This window comes from Rhinoderma darwinii (genome assembly GCF_050947455.1).
Source record: "Rhinoderma darwinii isolate aRhiDar2 chromosome 2 unlocalized genomic scaffold, aRhiDar2.hap1 SUPER_2_unloc_27, whole genome shotgun sequence".
Lineage (NCBI taxonomy): Eukaryota > Metazoa > Chordata > Amphibia > Anura > Rhinodermatidae > Rhinoderma > Rhinoderma darwinii.
The window spans coordinates 189,486-200,769 of NW_027461693.1; the positions used below are offsets into that span (position 1 = coordinate 189,486).

Below are 11,284 nucleotides of genomic sequence, written 5' to 3' on the forward strand. Positions count from 1 at the left end.
AGTGCTTTACTCCATAGTCCTATTTAATCTATTGTGAAACAAAATCTAAACGACATAATAAAAAGTCAACCGCACCACGGATTCCCAGACAGTCTCCCACACTGATACTAGCGAGGCCTTAAGCTGTGTAACTTCTGCGATCTGACGAGAGAAGGCACATTCAGCTTAGAATGGCCATTGACGTTAAATGCTCTAATCCATAGTCCTATTTAATCTATTGTGAAACAAAATCTAAACGACATAATAAAAAGTCAACCGCACCACAGATTCCCAGACAGTCTCCCACACTGGTACTAGCGAGGCCTTAAGCTGTGTAACTTCTGCGATCTGACGAGAGCAGTCACATTCAGCTTAGAATGGCCATTGACATTAAAAGCCTTAATCCATAGTCCTATTTAATCTATTGTGAAACAAAATCTAACAAACATAATAAAAAGTCAACCGCACCACGGATTCCCAGACAGTCTCCCACACAGCTACTAGCGAGGCCTTAAGCTGTGTAACTTCTGCGATCTGACGAGAGCAGGGACATTCAGCTTAGAATGGCCATTGACATTAAATGCTTTAATCCATAGTCCTATTTAATCTATTGTGAAACAAAATCTAAACGACATAATAAAAAGTCAACCGCACCACGGATTCCCAGACAGTCTCCCACACTGGTACTAGCGAGGCCTTAAGCTGTGTAACTTCTGCGATCTGACGAGAGCAGGCACATTCAGCTTAGAATGGCCATTGACAGTAAATGCTTTAATCCATAGTCCTTTTTAATCGATTGTGAAACAAAATCTAAACGACATAATAAAAAGTCAACCGCACCACGGATTCCCAGACAGTCTCCAACACTGGTACTAGCGAGGCCTTAAGCTGTGTAACTTCTGCGATCTGACGAGAGAAGGCACATTCAGCTTAGAATGGCCATTGACATTAAAAGCCTTAATCCATAGTCCTATTTAATCTATTGTGAAACAAAATCTAACCAACATAATAAAAAGTCAACCGCACCACGGATTCCCAGACAGTCTCCCACACCGGTACTAGCGAGGAATTAAGCTGTGTAACTTCTGCGATCTGACGAGAGCAGGGACATTCAGCTTAGAATGGCCATTGACATTAAATGCTTTAATCCATAGTCTTTTTTAATCGATTGTGAAACAAAATCTAAACGACATAATAAAAATTCAACCGCACCACGGATTCCCAGACAGTCTCCCACACTGGTACTAGCGAGGCCTTAAGCTGTGTAACTTCTGCGATCTGACGAGAGCAGGGACATTCAGCTTAGAATGGCCATTGACATTAAATGCTTTAATCCATAGTCCTTTTTAATCGATTGTGAAACAAAATCTAAACGACATAATAAAAAGTCAACCGCACCACGGATTCCCAGACAGTCTCCCACACTGGTACTAGCGAGGACTTAAGCTGTGTAACTTCTGCGATCTGACGAGAGCAGGCACATTCAGCTTAGAATGGCCATTGACATTAAAAGCCTTAATCCATAGTCCTATTTAATCTATTGTGAAACAAAATCTAAACAACATAATAAAAAGTCAACCGCACCACGCATTCCCAGACAGTCTCCCACACTGGTACCAGCGAGGCCTTAAGCTGTGTAACTTCTGCGATCTGACGAGAGCAGGGACATTCAGCTTAGAATGGCCATTGACATTAAAGGCTTTAATCCATAGTCCTTTTTAATCGATTGTGAAACAAAATCTAAACGACATAATAAAAACTCAACCGCACCACAGACAGTCTCCCACACTGGTACTAGCGAGGCCTTAAGCTGTGTAACTTCTGCGTTCGGACGAGAGCAGGCAAATTCAGCTTAGAATGGCCATTGACGTTAAATGCTTTAATCCATAGTCCTATTTAATCTATTGTGAAACAAAATCTAAACGACATAATAAAAAGTCAACCGCACCACGGATTCCCAGACAGTCTCCCACACTGGTACTAGCGAGGTCTTAAGCTGTGCAACTTCTGCGATCTGACGAGAGCAGGCACATTCAGCTTAGAATGGCCATTGACATTAAAAGCCTTAATCCATAGTCCTATTTAATCTATTGTGAAACAAAATCTAAACATAATAAAAAGTCAACCGCACCACGGATTCCCAGACAGTCTCCCACACTGGTACTAGCGAGGACTTAAGCTATGTAACTTCTGCGTTCTGACGAGAGCAGGCACATTCAGCTTAGAATGGCCATTGACGTTAAATGCTTTAATCCATAGTCCTTTTTAATCGACTGTGAAACAAAATCTAAACGACATAATAAAAAGTCAACCGCACCACGGATTCCCAGACAGTCTCCCACACTGGTATCAGCGAGGCCTTAAGCTGTGTAACTTCTGCGATCTGACGAGAGCAGGGACATTCAGCTTAGAATGGCCATTGACATTAATTGCTTTAATCCATAGTCCTTTTTAATCGATTGTGAAACAAAATCTAAACGACATAATAAAAAGTCAACCGCACCACGGATTCCCAGACAGTCTCCCACACTGGTACTAGCGAGGCCTTAAGCTGTGTAACTTCTGCGATCTAACAAGAGCAGGTACATTCAGCTTAGAATGGCCATTGACATTAAATGCTTTAATCCATAGTCCTTTTTAATCGATTGTGAAACAAAACCTAAACGACATAATAAAAAGTCAACCGCACCACGGATTCCCAGACAGTCTCCCACACTGGTACTAGCGAGGCCTTAAGCTGTGTAACTTCTGCGATATGACGAGAGCAGGCACATTCAGCTTAGAATGGCCATTGACATTAAAAGCCTTAATCCATAGTCCTATTTAATCTATTGTGAAACAAAATCTAAACAACATAATAAAAAGTCAACCGCACCACGGATTCCCAGACAGTCTCCCACACTGGTACTAGCGAGGCCTTAAGCTGTGTAACTTCTGCGATCTGACGAGAGCAAGCACATTCAGCTTAGAATGGCCATTGACATTAAATGCTTTAATCCATAGTCCTTTTTAATCGATTGTGAAACAAAATCTAAACGACATAATAAAATGTCAACCGCACCACGGATTCCCAGACAGTCTCCCACACTGGTACTAGCGAGGCCTTAAGCTGTGTAACTTCTGCGATCTGACGAGAGCAGGCACATTCAGCTTAGAATGGCCATTGACATTAAATGCTTTAATCCATAGTCCTTTTTAATCGATTGTGAAACAAAATCTAAACGACATAATAAAAAGTCAACCGCACCACGGATTCCCAGACAGTCTCCCACACTGGTACTAGCGAGGCCTTAAGCTGTGTAACTTCTACGATCTGACGAGAGCAGGCACATTCAGCTTAGAATGGCCATTGACATGAAATGCTTTAATCCATAGTCCTTTTTAATCGATTGTGAAACAAAGTTTAAACGACATAATAAAAAGGTAACCACACCACGGATTCCCAGACAGTCTCCCACACTGGTACTAGCGAGGCCTTAAGCTGTGTAACTTCTGCGATCTGACGAGAGCAGGCACATTCAGCTTAGAATGGCCATTGACATTAAATGCTTTAATCCATAGTCCTTTTTAATCGATTGTGAAACAAAATCTAAACGACATAATAAAAAGTCAAAAGCACCACGGTTTCCCAGACAGTTTCCCACACTGGTACTAGCGAGGCCTTAAGCTGTGTAACTTCTGCGATCTGACGAGAGCAGGCACATTCAGCTTAGAATGGCCATTGACATGAAATGCTTTAATCCATAGTCCTTTTTAATCGATTGTGAAACAAAATTTAAACGACAGAATAAAAAGGTAACCGCACCACGGATTCCCACACAGTCTCCCACACTGGTACTAGCGAGGCCTTAAGCTGTGTAACTTCTGCGATCTGACGAGAGCAGGCACATTCAGCTTAGAATGGCCATTGACGTTAAATGCTTTAATCCATAGTCCTATTTAATCTATTGTGAAACAAAATCTAAACGACATAATAAAAAGTCAAAAGCACCACGGTTTCCCAGACTGGTACTAGCGAGGCCTTAAGCTGTGTAACTTCTGCAATCTGACGAGAGCAGGCACATTCAGCTTAGAATGGCCATTGACATTAAAAGCCTTAATCCATAGTCCTATTTAATCTATTGTGAAACAAAATCTAAACAACATAATAAAAAGTCTCCCACACTGGTACTAGTGAGGCCTTAAGCTGTGTAACTCCTGCGTTCTGACAAGAGCAGGCACATTCAGCTTAGAATGCCCATTGACGTTAAATGTTTTAATCCATAGTCCTATTTAATCTATTGTGAAACAAAATCTAAACGACATAATAAAAAGTCTACCGCACCACGGATTCCCAGACAGTCTCCCACACTGGTACTAGCGAGGCCTTAAGCTGTGTAACTTCTGCGATCTGACGAGAGCAGGGACATTCAGCTTAGAATGGCCATTGACATTAAATGCTTTAATCCATAGTCCTTTTTAATCGATTGTGAAACAAAATCTAAACGACATAATAAAAATTCAACCGCACCACGGATTCCCAGACAGTCTCCCACACTGGTACTAGCGAGGCCTTAAGCTGTGTAACTTCTGCGATCTGACGAGAGCAGGCAAATTCAGCTTAGAATGGCCATTGACGTTAAGTGCTTTACTCCATAGTCCTATTTAATCTATTGTGAAACAAAATCTAAACGACATAATATAAAGTCAACCGCACCACGGATTCCCAGACAGTCTCCCACACTGATACTAGCGAGGCCTTAAGCTGTGTAACTTCTGCGATCTGACGAGAGAAGGCACATTCAGCTTAGAATGGCCATTGACGTTAAATGCTCTAATCCATAGTCCTATTTAATCTATTGTGAAACAAAATCTAAACGACATAATAAAAAGTCAACCGCACCACAGATTCCCAGACAGTCTCCCACACTGGTACTAGCGAGGCCTTAAGCTGTGTAACTTCTGCGATCTGACGAGAGCAGTCACATTCAGCTTAGAATGGCCATTGACATTAAAAGCCTTAATCCATAGTCCTATTTAATCTATTGTGAAACAAAATCTAACAAACATAATAAAAAGTCAACCGCACCACGGATTCCCAGACAGTCTCCCACACAGCTACTAGCGAGGCCTTAAGCTGTGTAACTTCTGCGATCTGACGAGAGCAGGGACATTCAGCTTAGAATGGCCATTGACATTAAATGCTTTAATCCATAGTCCTATTTAATCTATTGTGAAACAAAATCTAAACGACATAATAAAAAGTCAACCGCACCACGGATTCCCAGACAGTCTCCCACACTGGTACTAGCGAGGCCTTAAGCTGTGTAACTTCTGCGATCTGACGAGAGCAGGCACATTCAGCTTAGAATGGCCATTGACAGTAAATGCTTTAATCCATAGTCCTTTTTAATCGATTGTGAAACAAAATCTAAACGACATAATAAAAAGTCAACCGCACCACGGATTCCCAGACAGTCTCCAACACTGGTACTAGCGAGGCCTTAAGCTGCGTAACTTCTGCGATCTGACGAGAGAAGGCACATTCAGCTTAGAATGGCCATTGACATTAAAAGCCTTAATCCATAGTCCTATTTAATCTATTGTGAAACAAAATCTAACCAACATAATAAAAAGTCAACCGCACCACGGATTCCCAGACAGTCTCCCACACCGGTACTAGCGAGGAATTAAGCTGTGTAACTTCTGCGATCTGACGAGAGCAGGGACATTCAGCTTAGAATGGCCATTGACATTAAATGCTTTAATCCATAGTCTTTTTTAATCGATTGTGAAACAAAATCTAAACGACATAATAAAAATTCAACCGCACCACGGATTCCCAGACAGTCTCCCACACTGGTACTAGCGAGGCCTTAAGCTGTGTAACTTCTGCGTTCTGACGAGAGCAGGGACATTCAGCTTAGAATGGCCATTGACATTAAATGCTTTAATCCATAGTCCTTTTTAATCGATTGTGAAACAAAATCTAAACGACATAATAAAAATTCAACCGCACCACGGATTCCCAGACAGTCTCCCACACTGGTACTAGCGAGGCCTTAAGCTGTGTAATTTCTGCGTTCTGACGAGAGAAGGCACATTCAGCTTAGAATGGCCATTGACGTTAAATGCTTTAATCCATAGTCCTATTTAATCGATTGTGAAACAAAATCTAAACGACATTATAAAAAGTCAACCGCACCACGGATTCCCAGACAGTCTCCCACACTGGTACTAGCGAGGCGTTAAGCTGTGTAACTTCTGTGATCTAACGAGAGCAGGCACATTCAGCTCAGAATGGCCATTGACTTTAAATGCTTTAATCCATAGTCCTTTTAAATCGATTGTGAAACAAAATCTAAACGACATAATAAAAAGTCAACCGCACCACGAATTCCCAGACAGTCTTCCACACTTGTACTAGCGAGGCCTTAAGATGTGTAACTTCTGCGATCTGACGAGAGCAGGCACATTCAGCTTAGAATGGCCATTGACATTAAGAGCCTTAATCCATAGTCCTATTTAATCTATTGTGAAACAAAATCTAAACAACATAATAAAAAGTCAACCACACGAGGCATTCCCAGACAGTCTCCCACACTGGTACTAGCGAGGCCTTAAGCTGTGTAACTTCTGCGATCTGACGAGAGCAGGGACATTCAGCTTAGAATGGCCATTGCCATTAAATGCTTTAATCCATAGTCCTTTTTAATCGATTGTGAAACAAAATCTAAACGACATAATAAAAATTCAACCGCACCACGGATTCCCAGACAGTCTCCAACGCTGGTACTAGCGAGGCCTTAAGCTGTGTAACTTCTGCGTTCTGACGAGAGCAGGCACATTCAGTTTAGAATGGCCATTGACATTAAAAGCCTTAATCCATAGTCCTATTTAATCTATTGTGAAACAAAATCTAAACAACATAATGAAAAGTCAACCGCACCACGGATTCCCAGACAGTCTCCCACACTGGTACTAGCGAGGCCTTAAGCTGTGTAACTTCTGCGATCTGACGAGAGCAGGGACATTCAGCTTAGAATGGCCATTGACATTAAATGCTTTAATCCATAGTCCTTTTTAATCGATTGTGAAACAAAATCTAAACGACATAATAAAAATTCAACCGCACCACGGATTCCCAGACAGTCTCCCACACTGGTACTAGCAAGGCCTTAAGCTGTGTAACTTCTGCGATCTGACGAGAGCAGGCACATTCAGTTTAGAAGGGCCATTGACAATAAATGCTTTAATCCATAGTCCTTTTTAATGGATTGTGAAACAAAATCTTAACGACATAATAAAAAGTCAACCGCACCACGGATTCCCAGACAGTCTCCCACACTGGTACTAGCGAGGGCTTAAGCCGTGTAACTTCTGCGATCTGACGAGAGCAGGCACATTCAGCTTAGAATGGCCATTGAAGTTAAATGCTTTAATCCACAGTCCTATTTAATCTATTGTGAAACAAAATCTAAACGACATAATAAAAATTCAACCGCACCACGGATTCCCAGACAGTCTCCCACACTGGTACTAGCGAGGCCTTAAGCTGTGTAACTTCTGCGATCTGACGAAAGGAGGCACATTCAGCTTAGGATGGCCATTGACGTTAAATGCTTTAATCCATAGTCCTATTTAATCTATTGTGAAACAAAATCTAAACGACATAATAAAAAGTCAACCACACCACGGATTCCCAGACAGTCTCCCACACTGGTTCTAGCGAGGCGTTAAGCTGTGCAACTTCTGCAATCTAACGAGAGCAGGCACATTCAGCTTAGAATGGCCATTGACATTAAATGCTTTAATCCATATTCCTTTTTAATCGATTGTGAAACAAAATCTAAACGACATAATAAAAAGTCAACCGCACCACGGATTCCCAGACAGTCTCCCACACTGGTACTAACGAGGCCTTAAGCTGTGTAACTTCTGCGATCTGACGAGAGCAGGCACATTCAGCTTAGAATGGCCATTGCCATTAAAAGCCTTAATCCATAGTCCTATTTAATCTATTGTGAAACAAAATCTAAACAACATAATAAAAAGTCAACCGCACCACAGATTCCCAGACAGTCTCCCACACTGGTACTAGCGAGGCCTTAAGCTGTGTAACTTCTGCGATCTGACGAGAGCAGGGACATTCAGTTTAGAATGGCCATTGACATTAAATGCTTTAATCCATAGTCCTTTTTAATCGATTGTGAAACAAAATCTAAACGACATAATAAAAAGTCAACCGCACCACGGATTCCCAGACAGTCTCCCACACTGGTACTAGCGAGGCCTTAAGCTGTGTAACTTCTGCGATCTGACGAGAGCAGGTACATTCAGCTTAGAATGGCCATTGACATTAAAAGCCTTAATCCATAGTCCTATTTAATCTATTGTGAAACAAAATCTAAACAAAATAATAAAAAGTCAACCGCACCACGGATTCCCAGACAGTCTCCCACACTGGTACTAGCGAGGCCTTGAGCTGTGTAACTTCTGCGATCTGACGAGAGCAGGTACATTCAGCTTAGAATGGCCATTGACATTAAAAGCCTTAATCCATAGTCCTATTTAATCTATTGTGAAACAAAATCTAAACAACATAATAAAAAGTCAACCGCACCACGGATTCCCAGAGAGTCTCCCACACTGGTACTAGCGAGGCCTTAAGCTGTGTAACTTCTGCGATCTGACGAGAGCAGGGACATTCAGCTTAGAATGGCCATTGACATTAAATGCTTTAATCCATAGTCCTTTTTAATCGATTGTGAAACAAAATCTCAACGACATAATAAAAAGTCAACCGCACCACGGATTCCCAGACAGTCTCCCACACTGGTACTAGCGAGGCCTTAAGCTGTGTAACTTCTGCGATCTGACGAGAGCAGGTACATTCAGCTTAGAATGGCCATTGACATTAAAAGCCTTAATCCATAGTCCTATTTAATCTATTGTGAAACAAAATCTAAACAACATAATAAAAAGTCAACCGCACCACGGATTCCCAGACAGTCTCCCACACTGGTACTAGCGAGGCCTTAAGCTGTGTAACTTCTGCGATCTGACGAGAGCAGGCACATTCAGCTTAGAATGGCCATTGATGTTAAATGCTTTAATCCATAGTCCTATTTAATCTATTGTGAAACAAAATCTAAACGACATAATAAAAAGTCAGCCGCACCACGGATTCCCAGACAGTCTCCCACAATGGTACTAGCGAGGCCTTAAGCTGTGTAACTTCTGCGATCTGACGAGAGCAGGGACATTCAGCTTAGAATGGCCATTGACATCAAATGCTTTAATCCATAGTCCTTTTTAATCGATTGTGAAACAAAATCTAAACGACATAATAAAAATTCAACCGCACCACGGATTCCCAGACAGTCTCCCACACTGGTACTAGCGAGGCCTTAAGCTGTGTAACTTCTGCGATCTGACGAGAGCAGGCACATTCAGCTTAGAATGGCCATTGACGTCAAATGCTTTAATCCATAGTCCTATTTAATCTATTGTGAAACAAAATGTAAACGACATAATAAAAAGTCAACTGCACCACGGATTCCCAGACAGTCTCCCACACTGGTACTAGCGAGGCGTTAAGCTGTGTAACTTCTGCGATCTAACGAGAGCAGGCACATTCAGCTTAGAATGGCCATTGACATTAAATGCTTTAATCCATAGTCCTTTTTAATCGATTGTGAAACAAAATCTAAACGACATAATAAAAAGTCAACCGCACCACGGATTCCCAGACAGTCTCCCACACTGGTACTAGCGAGGCCTTAAGCTGTGTAACTTCTGCGATCTGACGAGAGCAGGCACATTCAGCTTAGAATGGCCATTGACATTAAAAGCCTTAATCCATAGTCCTATTTAATTTATTGTGAAACAAAATCTAAACAACATAATAAAAAGTCAACCGCACCACAGATTCCCAGACAGTCTCCCACACTGGTACTAGCAAAGCCTTAAGCTTTGTAACTTCTGCGATCTGACGAGAGCAGGCACATTCAGCTTAGAATAGCCATTGACATTAAATGCTTTAATCCATAGTCCTTTTTAATCGATTGTGAAACAAAATCTAAACGACATAATACAAAGTCAACCGCACCACGGATTCCCAGACAGTCTCCCACACTGGTACTAGCGAGACCTTAAGCTGTGTAACTTCTGCGGTCTGACGAGAGCAGGCACATTCAGCTTAGAATGGCCATTGACGTTAAATGCTTTAATCCAAAGTCCTATTTAATCTATTGTGAAACAAAATCTAAACGACATAATAAAAAGTCAACCGCACCACGGATTCCCAGACAGTCTCCCACACTGGTACTAGCGAGGCGTTAAGCTGTGTAACTTCTGCGATCTGACGAGAGCAGGCACATTCAGCTCAGAATGGCCATTGACATTAAAAGCCTTAATCCATAGTCCTATTTAATCTATTGTGAAACAAAATCTAAACGACATAATAAAAAGTCAACCGCACCACGGATTCCCACACTGGTACTAACGAGTCCTTAAGCTGTGTAACTTCTGCGATCTGACGAGGGCAGGCACATTCAGCTTAGAATGGCCATTGACCTTAAATGCTTTAATCCACAGTCCTTTTTAATCGATTGTGAAACAAAATCTAAACGACATAATAAAAAGTCAACCGCACCACGGATTCCCACACTGGTACTAACGAGTCCTTAAGCTGTGTAACTTCTGCGATCTGACGAGGGCAGGCACATTCAGCTTAGAATGGCCATTGACCTTAAATGCTTTAATCCACAGTCCTTTTTAATCGATTGTGAAACAAAATCTAAACGACATAATAAAAAGTCAACCGCACCACGGATTCCCACACTGGTACTAGCGAGGCCTTAAGCTGTGTAACTTCTGCGATCTGACGAGAGCAGGCACATTCAGCTTAGAATGGCCATTGACATTAAATGCGTTAATCCATAGTCCTTTTTAATCGATTGTGAAACAAAATCTAAACGACATAATACAAATTCAACCGCACCACGGATTCCCACACTGGTACTAGCGAGGCCTTAAGCTGTGTAACTTCTGCGATCTGACGAGAGCAGGCACATTCAGCTTAGAATGGCCATTGACATTAAATGCTTTAATCCATAGTCCTTTTTAATCGATTGTGAAACAAAATCTAAACGACATAATAAAAAGTCAACCGCACCACGGATTCCCAGACAGTCTCCCACACTGGTACTAGCGAGGCCTTAAGCTGTGTAACTACTGCGATCTGACGAGAGCATGCACATTCAGCTTAGAATGGCCATTGACATTAAAAGCCTTAATCCATAGTCCTATTTAATCTATTGTG

General features: G+C 41.8%; 49 pseudogenes; all 49 read right to left on the minus strand.

The window, feature by feature from the left end:
* Positions 1–63: 63 nt before the first annotated feature.
* Positions 64–182, minus strand: LOC142675259 (5S ribosomal RNA; annotated as a pseudogene).
* Positions 183–249: 67 nt separating this feature from the next.
* On the minus strand, positions 250–368 carry LOC142675836 (5S ribosomal RNA; annotated as a pseudogene).
* Positions 369–435: 67 nt separating this feature from the next.
* On the minus strand, positions 436–554 carry LOC142675787 (5S ribosomal RNA; annotated as a pseudogene).
* A 67-nt stretch (positions 555–621) lies between these two features.
* On the minus strand, positions 622–740 carry LOC142675407 (5S ribosomal RNA; annotated as a pseudogene).
* A 67-nt stretch (positions 741–807) lies between these two features.
* LOC142675230 (5S ribosomal RNA) lies at positions 808–926 on the minus strand (annotated as a pseudogene).
* Positions 927–993: 67 nt separating this feature from the next.
* On the minus strand, positions 994–1,112 carry LOC142675352 (5S ribosomal RNA; annotated as a pseudogene).
* A 67-nt stretch (positions 1,113–1,179) lies between these two features.
* On the minus strand, positions 1,180–1,298 carry LOC142675750 (5S ribosomal RNA; annotated as a pseudogene).
* A 67-nt stretch (positions 1,299–1,365) lies between these two features.
* LOC142675670 (5S ribosomal RNA) lies at positions 1,366–1,484 on the minus strand (annotated as a pseudogene).
* Positions 1,485–1,551: 67 nt separating this feature from the next.
* LOC142675766 (5S ribosomal RNA) lies at positions 1,552–1,670 on the minus strand (annotated as a pseudogene).
* A 245-nt stretch (positions 1,671–1,915) lies between these two features.
* On the minus strand, positions 1,916–2,034 carry LOC142675131 (5S ribosomal RNA; annotated as a pseudogene).
* Positions 2,035–2,098: 64 nt separating this feature from the next.
* Positions 2,099–2,217, minus strand: LOC142675805 (5S ribosomal RNA; annotated as a pseudogene).
* Positions 2,218–2,284: 67 nt separating this feature from the next.
* LOC142675181 (5S ribosomal RNA) lies at positions 2,285–2,403 on the minus strand (annotated as a pseudogene).
* A 67-nt stretch (positions 2,404–2,470) lies between these two features.
* Positions 2,471–2,589, minus strand: LOC142675613 (5S ribosomal RNA; annotated as a pseudogene).
* A 67-nt stretch (positions 2,590–2,656) lies between these two features.
* LOC142675144 (5S ribosomal RNA) lies at positions 2,657–2,775 on the minus strand (annotated as a pseudogene).
* A 67-nt stretch (positions 2,776–2,842) lies between these two features.
* On the minus strand, positions 2,843–2,961 carry LOC142675547 (5S ribosomal RNA; annotated as a pseudogene).
* A 67-nt stretch (positions 2,962–3,028) lies between these two features.
* On the minus strand, positions 3,029–3,147 carry LOC142675441 (5S ribosomal RNA; annotated as a pseudogene).
* A 67-nt stretch (positions 3,148–3,214) lies between these two features.
* LOC142675626 (5S ribosomal RNA) lies at positions 3,215–3,333 on the minus strand (annotated as a pseudogene).
* A 67-nt stretch (positions 3,334–3,400) lies between these two features.
* LOC142675194 (5S ribosomal RNA) lies at positions 3,401–3,519 on the minus strand (annotated as a pseudogene).
* Positions 3,520–3,586: 67 nt separating this feature from the next.
* On the minus strand, positions 3,587–3,705 carry LOC142675512 (5S ribosomal RNA; annotated as a pseudogene).
* Positions 3,706–3,772: 67 nt separating this feature from the next.
* LOC142675895 (5S ribosomal RNA) lies at positions 3,773–3,891 on the minus strand (annotated as a pseudogene).
* A 400-nt stretch (positions 3,892–4,291) lies between these two features.
* On the minus strand, positions 4,292–4,410 carry LOC142675594 (5S ribosomal RNA; annotated as a pseudogene).
* A 67-nt stretch (positions 4,411–4,477) lies between these two features.
* Positions 4,478–4,596, minus strand: LOC142675846 (5S ribosomal RNA; annotated as a pseudogene).
* A 67-nt stretch (positions 4,597–4,663) lies between these two features.
* LOC142675260 (5S ribosomal RNA) lies at positions 4,664–4,782 on the minus strand (annotated as a pseudogene).
* Positions 4,783–4,849: 67 nt separating this feature from the next.
* Positions 4,850–4,968, minus strand: LOC142675837 (5S ribosomal RNA; annotated as a pseudogene).
* Positions 4,969–5,035: 67 nt separating this feature from the next.
* On the minus strand, positions 5,036–5,154 carry LOC142675788 (5S ribosomal RNA; annotated as a pseudogene).
* A 67-nt stretch (positions 5,155–5,221) lies between these two features.
* Positions 5,222–5,340, minus strand: LOC142675408 (5S ribosomal RNA; annotated as a pseudogene).
* Positions 5,341–5,407: 67 nt separating this feature from the next.
* Positions 5,408–5,526, minus strand: LOC142675133 (5S ribosomal RNA; annotated as a pseudogene).
* A 67-nt stretch (positions 5,527–5,593) lies between these two features.
* Positions 5,594–5,712, minus strand: LOC142675353 (5S ribosomal RNA; annotated as a pseudogene).
* A 67-nt stretch (positions 5,713–5,779) lies between these two features.
* Positions 5,780–5,898, minus strand: LOC142675636 (5S ribosomal RNA; annotated as a pseudogene).
* Positions 5,899–5,965: 67 nt separating this feature from the next.
* LOC142675210 (5S ribosomal RNA) lies at positions 5,966–6,084 on the minus strand (annotated as a pseudogene).
* A 67-nt stretch (positions 6,085–6,151) lies between these two features.
* On the minus strand, positions 6,152–6,270 carry LOC142675392 (5S ribosomal RNA; annotated as a pseudogene).
* Positions 6,271–6,337: 67 nt separating this feature from the next.
* On the minus strand, positions 6,338–6,456 carry LOC142675252 (5S ribosomal RNA; annotated as a pseudogene).
* A 253-nt stretch (positions 6,457–6,709) lies between these two features.
* On the minus strand, positions 6,710–6,828 carry LOC142675177 (5S ribosomal RNA; annotated as a pseudogene).
* Positions 6,829–6,895: 67 nt separating this feature from the next.
* LOC142675498 (5S ribosomal RNA) lies at positions 6,896–7,014 on the minus strand (annotated as a pseudogene).
* Positions 7,015–7,267: 253 nt separating this feature from the next.
* Positions 7,268–7,386, minus strand: LOC142675207 (5S ribosomal RNA; annotated as a pseudogene).
* Positions 7,387–7,825: 439 nt separating this feature from the next.
* On the minus strand, positions 7,826–7,944 carry LOC142675558 (5S ribosomal RNA; annotated as a pseudogene).
* Positions 7,945–8,011: 67 nt separating this feature from the next.
* On the minus strand, positions 8,012–8,130 carry LOC142675856 (5S ribosomal RNA; annotated as a pseudogene).
* A 67-nt stretch (positions 8,131–8,197) lies between these two features.
* LOC142675495 (5S ribosomal RNA) lies at positions 8,198–8,316 on the minus strand (annotated as a pseudogene).
* A 67-nt stretch (positions 8,317–8,383) lies between these two features.
* LOC142675752 (5S ribosomal RNA) lies at positions 8,384–8,502 on the minus strand (annotated as a pseudogene).
* A 67-nt stretch (positions 8,503–8,569) lies between these two features.
* Positions 8,570–8,688, minus strand: LOC142675503 (5S ribosomal RNA; annotated as a pseudogene).
* Positions 8,689–8,755: 67 nt separating this feature from the next.
* Positions 8,756–8,874, minus strand: LOC142675507 (5S ribosomal RNA; annotated as a pseudogene).
* A 67-nt stretch (positions 8,875–8,941) lies between these two features.
* LOC142675584 (5S ribosomal RNA) lies at positions 8,942–9,060 on the minus strand (annotated as a pseudogene).
* Positions 9,061–9,127: 67 nt separating this feature from the next.
* On the minus strand, positions 9,128–9,246 carry LOC142675840 (5S ribosomal RNA; annotated as a pseudogene).
* A 67-nt stretch (positions 9,247–9,313) lies between these two features.
* LOC142675651 (5S ribosomal RNA) lies at positions 9,314–9,432 on the minus strand (annotated as a pseudogene).
* Positions 9,433–9,499: 67 nt separating this feature from the next.
* LOC142675150 (5S ribosomal RNA) lies at positions 9,500–9,618 on the minus strand (annotated as a pseudogene).
* A 67-nt stretch (positions 9,619–9,685) lies between these two features.
* Positions 9,686–9,804, minus strand: LOC142675410 (5S ribosomal RNA; annotated as a pseudogene).
* A 253-nt stretch (positions 9,805–10,057) lies between these two features.
* Positions 10,058–10,176, minus strand: LOC142675732 (5S ribosomal RNA; annotated as a pseudogene).
* Positions 10,177–10,243: 67 nt separating this feature from the next.
* LOC142675874 (5S ribosomal RNA) lies at positions 10,244–10,362 on the minus strand (annotated as a pseudogene).
* Positions 10,363–11,125: 763 nt separating this feature from the next.
* On the minus strand, positions 11,126–11,244 carry LOC142675855 (5S ribosomal RNA; annotated as a pseudogene).
* Between the last annotated feature and the right edge of the window lie 40 nt (positions 11,245–11,284).